The sequence below is a fragment of the Ostrinia furnacalis genome, unplaced genomic scaffold (assembly GCF_004193835.3).
Source record: "Ostrinia furnacalis isolate ACB-3 unplaced genomic scaffold, ASM419383v2 OfSCF0518, whole genome shotgun sequence".
In the NCBI taxonomy this organism is placed as follows: Eukaryota; Metazoa; Arthropoda; class Insecta; order Lepidoptera; family Crambidae; genus Ostrinia; species Ostrinia furnacalis.
Window position 1 is genome coordinate 229496 of NW_021130757.1, and position 7962 is coordinate 237457.

Genomic DNA, 7962 nt, shown 5'->3' on the forward strand with positions numbered 1-7962 from the left:
TAACGAAATATTGAATATAAATTTGTTTGGATACATAGAAGACGTAAAAAGAATAGGAAATTACCGCCCAAGACAACAAAGGCCACTCATAATCGAATTAATTAGCAAGAAAATGACTAAATATATCACTCAGAACGCAAAATACTTCAGAGGCACAGGGCTGGGAGTCTCTGAATACCTAGATAAACGATCACTCCAGATAAGAAAAAACCTACGCGACGGTCTAAAAACAGCGAGACAAAGCGGTCACCATGCAATCATCCGCAACAACAAACTGATCGTAAACGGAAAACCGGTTGAGACCCAACTTACTACTAATAAGGCCGACACTACTCGACGCACATCACAAATAAACAGCGACTCACTGAATATATCCACCGAACCACTAGAGAAACACGACAACAGTTCCTTTCGAAATAAATAATAGATTTAAAATCCTTTTCCAGAATATGCAGAGTCTAAACAACAAAACACATATTTTGCAGGACTTCCTAGATAATAACCAAAGCGAATACCAAGCCATATGTATAACTGAGAGCTGGTTAAATGAAGAAAAGAGGGACCTGCTACATGTCCATGGCTATCAGATCGCGTCATCCTACTGCCGAAAGAATCACGCGGGCGGCGGCGTCTGTATCCTACTGCAAGATAACGTGCAATTTACTGAGAGAAAGGATATTGTGGACCTGACCGTTGAATATGTTATCGAAATATGCTCTATTGAAATTCTAAAACCTAATATATTATTAATANTACAATTCAAATGATATAATCCCATCCTCGTCGCCACGTGTTAGGTATTTGGTAGGAAGAGGCGATACGTCGCACGTCAATCAAACAAGCAAGTCACATGCACACTGTTTTATTCGAAAGATGGCCGCGGGCGGGTCGCAGCCCGCGCCTATAGATGCTTATATCTAACAATTTCTTTCTCTTTATGTCCATTTTTAAATAATACTTCTATCATAGAATTAGGTACTACAACGCACGCCAGCGTCCTGACGGGCGCGCGTGTGACACTCGACTGATATAATACCCGCCGGCGGGGCGCTTCGCTGTAGGTAATTATCGGATGTACCGCGCGGAGTGAGCCAGGCCTGCTAATACTGACTAGTACAGTCAGTAAGTTCGCAACACGTCTTTGTCACTGTTGGAATAAGGCTGTGTTGTCAACGTTTTGGCGCTGATAGTACCTTGAGTATTAAAGATGTTTATCAATATAATATCGATATACATATTGATTGGTTCCATTTTATCTTAGGGCGCCTTTTATCTTAATTTTTTTTACTTAATTTTTTATACAAGATAAAATATAATAATCTCATCAAGTACAAAGATTACAGACACAACATAATTAAACAGACTCTAAGGCTGGGTTGCACCATCTTACTTTAATTGTAACAAACGTGAAAAGTCTGTCAAACCCCTTATAAAACACCGGTAATGGTTATAGTCACGCTTAAAATAAAGTAGTACTAGTACTACTCAGCATAAATAAGAGTTTTGTTGCTATGGCTAAACACTACAAAAGAATTCTAGAAAACTTAAATGTAAAATTTAAATGTACCAAGGCACAAGCTTAACACAGTGTGAATAAGTATAATTTATTTTCATCATTAAGTAGTTATGCTGGCGACTGTACTTTAATCTTAAGTTTTTCCAACAAAAAGTGATAATCTCTGGCCAAAAGTACATCATCGCAAACGAGGAGAAAAGTGTCAGTCATAGCGATCCGCCATTTTCTTTTATTGCCGCGTCGGCGGGAAACGCGGCCATTTTGTTTTTACGATTATAAGAATTTTAACTATTAATCTTTTATTGGTCATCATAACTTTAAGTTGTGTCAACTATTGGTATGAATTTTTATGGCGCGTAATTTTATGTTTGTTTTATGGTAATTGTGTGGTTTTTATCGTTTAATGTGAAGATAGCGTATATTATGAATATTTAATTTTTACGAGTTGTTAATAGTTTTTTCTTACTTTTTAAATAAACTCAATAACACAATGTTTACCTATTAATATACAACATCTGTTTTCATTTATTTTTTTGGGTAAAAAGCATTGATGAACATTGAACATAGGTTATACTAATAATAATACAAAAAAAGTTACTGTTAATTAAAATAAAAATAATAAATGTTGAGATATCAATTTTTCTACGTACAAACTTAGAAAATTCTTACATAATCAATATTGGAAAGCCATAACGTATTGTGTGACGTAAGCGTATTTTGTTTTTGCGTGGATCATGCTAACTGCGGCTCGTTGATCCCTACTAGCCACTAAAAATCTTTATCTAAACAACCTTTATTAGGGGATGCATATTTTGACCCAAACGTAAGGGTACAACCACACTACTGAGAGATTAGCAGTCTGAGCACAGAATTGCAATTTGTCTAAAGTCTAAATAGATAAAAATAGCATTATTTTATTTTCGAGGTAAACAGTTTTCGCCTCCATGGTCCAGTAGGTTTGGGTTTAATTTCCAAATGAGTTACACCTAGCTAGAATACTGTGATCCGGGCCCCTTTAAAATGACAGTGAATATGTATTTACAGGGCCTTGAAATAATGCCTTGTTCTGCATAAAAATCTGCCACTGCTTCAGTGCCTTTCAGTAGGGCTAAGATGCGCGCCACGATAAACAGTTATCCAGGCATTTTATCGATTTTGCACGATAAGCCTACACGTTTGTCGTCAAAAATCGCCGATAAGATTGATCATGGCGCGCATCCTGGCCCGGCAGGACTACTGTAATAATACGACTCTATCACTAAGGGTGGATTGGACCAAACAAGAGTAAATATTGATCTTAGAATAAATCGTCAGCTTTGACATATTTCTCATACTGAAACTGTCAATGTGCCAGTTATACCAGGAGTTATTCTCGGATAAAAGTTTGGTCGAATCGGGCCCTAGGTACTCATAGACCAGCTTTTGTACCCAAGTATGGTTTTAACCTTAGAATAGCAAAATACCTCGCCACGAGCCATAATACCCGGCCCAAGTCTGGCCAGAGACAAGGGACGCATACAAATGGCGACGGTTAGGTAACCGTGAAAGTGTGCGAACTATGGCATACATTATATCGATGCTACCGTTTAGGCTTTTGTAAACAAACTTGGAAGATTTTGGTTTGTAAACAAAGATAGGGAAATGCGAAAAACATGGTGAAATGATATAAGATCTCCCATTTATCTTTTTATATACGTTTGTGACCAGATCTAGTACTCTACGATTGATTATGAGGATGCGTCGAGTACTGATATGGCATGGCATAGATCATAAGGTTCGATTTCTGCTCCATACAAGTACCTATTTTGTGTGAACATTTTGTACTGGTTTAATTATTTTCTTAACGTTATTTTTTTGTGTATAAAAAGTATATTTGCTGAAACCTAATGTAGTATTTTCAATTCAATTCAATTTCCGATCTTGGTTCTTTTCTTTATTTAAATAAAGAGCAGCAATTTTTTACTTGTATCCACTCATGATCCTCAGGGAAAAATTAAGAGTGCTGCATAAATTGAATAATTAGATACTGTAATTATTTCTAGTTCGGTTAAGTACCTACATTACAGACTAAGATCATTAAAGGACGTAGCATACTTATCAACCCGGAAAGGGATCGTAACCGTATCAACTCGAGGCGGGCAGTATTCTTTGTATGAAAATCCATACCGTAACTCACACTTGCGCCTCGCAGTTGACAGCGCGCGAAAGACGATGACAGCTACCAAAAGGCGTTGTTGATCCCTTTCCAAGTTGATAAGTCTGCTATGACCTTAAATCTGACTAAGGTTATAACCTGAATTAATACAACCCACACGACAAAAGTTTCCAAAAGTTCCAGCCTTTTGATCTTATTCAGCAAAAATGCGGTATAAAGCTGGACTTCAAACACGTCCAAACTCCACAAAGCGGACACATATCCCGGAACGGAAACAGTTACTGCACTATTAATCTGAGCTCTACACGCGCCGGAAAAAACGACCGGCCAATACACAGAATAGGTTGGCACTCGCTTTTATATCCTGACAATACAATTCCTCTCTAAAACAATCCAGAAAACCATTCTCAACTCTATTTTTAATCCAATAGAGTTCAAAGAACGGGATTTGTTTTTGTTAAATTTTCAACCGTGGTAGGTTTTCATTTTTTGCGCAACTGAGTTTGGACGACACCCCCGGATTAGGTTTTGGGCTAGTTTTTTACTAATCAAAGCGCTTGGACAGAGCTTTTTAATTTGGAGCGATTTATTCGATGTTTCTCGATGCGCCAGCTTCGGAATTGAAATTAGTTTAGAGCGTTCCGATTTTAAAGTGAAACTGTTTTAAAAAATCTGCAAACTTTCTTTACGGAAAATGCTGGCTGATTTTGTTAACTGAGACGAAGAAAAACAATACTTTTTTTTGTTTTCAACTAAAAGTGACATTAATGTTTATGCTATGCTGTTGACTCTACATAAATGAAACTTTCAGAGCTGTCATAAGAGACAGGTGGACCAATTTTTTTTCACTTTATGCAGTTGGAAATGGTTGTAATTTTGCAACAAAAGTATCGTCTGAAATGCCTAAAGGACGCAAAACTATTGCATACCCATTCATAAATTCAAAGCACATATTAAAAGTACCTTAATGAAAAAGGGCTACTATAAAGTCGTTGATTATTTAAAAGATAAAAATGTTTGGGATGCGTAACTGTCTAGCTCGCATAAATATTTATAACTATGCGGAGTTTCTTGCGCTGCTTCTTCTCAGCACTGGCCCATTTATTGTCCTGAAGCAGTGGTAGGGTTAATACTGGGACGTGTAAAAGTGCTTTTTTACAGAAATAAATGAGTTTTATGAGATTTTTTTTATACCAATATTATTTCGTCTGTACACAAATGAAATGACAGTCCTCCATGACGTAGGACCGAGGCCTCGCCCGCGGCAGACGCCTTAGTATGCTGACCGTAACTGATATTCAGGGATCCGTATGCAAAGTAGGAGTATCCATTTGTCGTGAAGACTGTGTGCAGAAGTCAGTCACATAATATAATTTTATGAATACTATACAAGTACATTAAATGAGCAATCTCTGTAAACTTTATGGAACAATTTGTCTCGTCTTGTACATTCAATGATGGGGAACGACGATAGGCGAGGTAGAGTATGTATAAACAAATAGAATCTGCATAAACTTTCTCTCTGTCCATGCATTCCATTTTTTGCTCTAACGACAACTAGGTATAACTTTACCAGCCTGGGTTGCACCATCTTCAAACGTCAAAAGTCTGTTAAACTCCATACAAAAATGGTAAAGTTAGGATATTTGTTACAAAATCAATCGAAAAGAAGGATTTCAACTTTCTTTCCTGATTTATGATAGAAGTAATTTAATAATTTAATTTTAATGCCACTTTCTTATTGCTTGGTACCCATCACAAGTCAAAACGATTGGCATAAAGACTTTGGATTTCAAGAGATTTGATGGCCATTTGAAATAATGTTTATTCGTATTAATCGTATGTTGTAGAATAAAAAATAATTTTACGGAACCTTCAAACATCCCCCCTACTCGCGCTTACCCATTTTTCTGATCTGATGCATTTTTACCAAGGCCCCTTTTTACTCGATTACGCTCGCAAATGGGGTGACGTGTTCCGATACCGGCTCCGACACGTAAAGCGACGCCGGAAAATACTAAAATACCCGCACCTAGCCTTGCTTGTTATTCCGCGTTGTGCAGTTTTTCAGGTGGACACTTTTGTGTTTAAAGATATTCGAGTGAATAATAAATATTAAGTACTTTATTGTACAAAAAAGTCACAGTTTTTATTCAGTACTTATGCTCTTTCCAGGGCACTTACGTGACGAAAGTACAGCGTTGAATAGAGCTCTGTGATTGGTTCGTGTGTGTCACTCCGCCACTTAAGTATTGTTTATTGTTTATGATTAGGTTTTTAGGACCCTGTGCGTCCACGCACACTGTGAGGCCTCATAGTAATGTTTGTGAATACGGGTGGTATACATAGCTTGCCCTACCACCACTTCGGGACAACATAAGAAAGCTTGCTGCTGAGATGAAGTGGCGGAAGAAACTCAGTCACTTTTGGCAACACACAAAACAAAAAGAAAGAAATACCAAAATAAGCAAGCATATTTTTTTTTAAAAAGATTATTACCATTTTGTATTGCCCAAATTACTAATACTCCCATTAGCCCCTCGTGGTAAGCTAAACTGTGACACACTACCTTTTTATGACGCATAGAAATGCGTTACACATACATAAAGTGTGGTTAGGGGTTATGTGGGACTGCCCTATTTAACGATTTCACCAAAAAAAGTGAGTGAGGGCCAAAGTAGGTTAGGGTCCATACATTAAAAGGCACTCGCAAGCATAGTTGCCACTTCATCCTTTAGATCTCTACAAATACAATGCGAAATACCACTCACTGATTAATCACGAAATCTCAGAAACTACACCTGCTAACTTGAAATTTGGCAGGTTCCTAAACTTATTAGGTGTCGATAGACCAGCGGTTCCCGAAAGGTGGTCCGCGGAACCCTAGGGTTCCGTGGAAAGGCCGCAAGGGTTCCGTAAAAAATATTACCCCACGTTTCGTGACCGACGTTGTTCGCGCGCACCGACTTGTTTACAAATAATTGCATAAAAACTATATTGTTTTTCATTTAAATTTCCATTTATCAAAGTAGGGTTCCGCTAGGAAAAGTATAATCAATTAGGGTTCCTTGGCAAAAAAAAATTGGGAAACCCTGCGATAGACATCCGCTAAGAACACATTTTACGAAGGGGTTAAAACGAGATCCACGTGTACGAAGTCGCGGGCGGTCGGTAGTTATTAATAAATATCATTTTATACTGCGCCATCTAGTCCCAAGTTAAGCAAATCTTGCACTATAACTAGCTTATTGCTATGTTTCCTTATCCTTTTGGACACGATAGAAAAATCTTGTTGATTCATTTTTGAATGGATGGTTTACCCCTTGTTACTCAATAGAGAAAAACCAGAAGACATTTTTAAAGACAGGAAAAAACTAAGGTTCTGTGGGTGTGTGACCTTAAGAAACTCAACTTGAGGTTATGCAAAATTCTAAGAATGGAATTCCATTGCTTTAATATACATGTATAAGTAAGTAAGTTTAGAGAAAGGACCTATTTTGAATAATCCAGTAAAAATACAGTAGTAACTACATGATTTACAAAATAGGCAGTTGGAAATCGTACTGTTGATTGTAACTACATGATTTACAAAATAGGCAGTTGGAAATCGTACTGTTGATTTTAAAATCGGATACCAGACTAAGTGATAAAAGAAAAAGGTTATGCCCGTTTTCACCATCAATCCCTATTTTTTAAGTGACCCCTATGGTAACACATAACAGGAATTTTGTTTTCATAGGGCTCACTTAAAAAATAGGGTTTAATGTAGAAAACGGGTATGAATCTTTTAAAGTAAAGCTCTATAAAATGTAATTATTTTGTTCATTGTAAAGTACAAAAATTCTACCCCTACCTAATACTTGTAACACATTATTGTATCAATAATGATTCACGTATATCTTGACGCGATTGCGTTGGTATTACTCACATTCAAGGTGAATTAATTGCAGTAGTTGCAGAGAGCTTAATAACCAATGCACGCATTTTTACGGTAAGGGACACATTTTGACATTGGACCATCTGAAGTTAGCTACTCTATGCCCAATCGACATTCATCTGTTTTTATTTCGGCGCTCCAACCTTTCCCGCCAATTTGCACGCATCTGACAGCTTTGACAGCTGTCAGTCGCAGCGCCCCCTAGCGGTGTGTGTCAGACAGTTGTTACGCAGTGTGTTGGGGGTTAATTTTGTTTGGAGTTAAAAACGATTTTGGAATTATTGGGAAATATGTTTTAATGTACAGTACAACGCCGATTATCCGAATTAATTGGGACCGGGGTCGATTCGGATA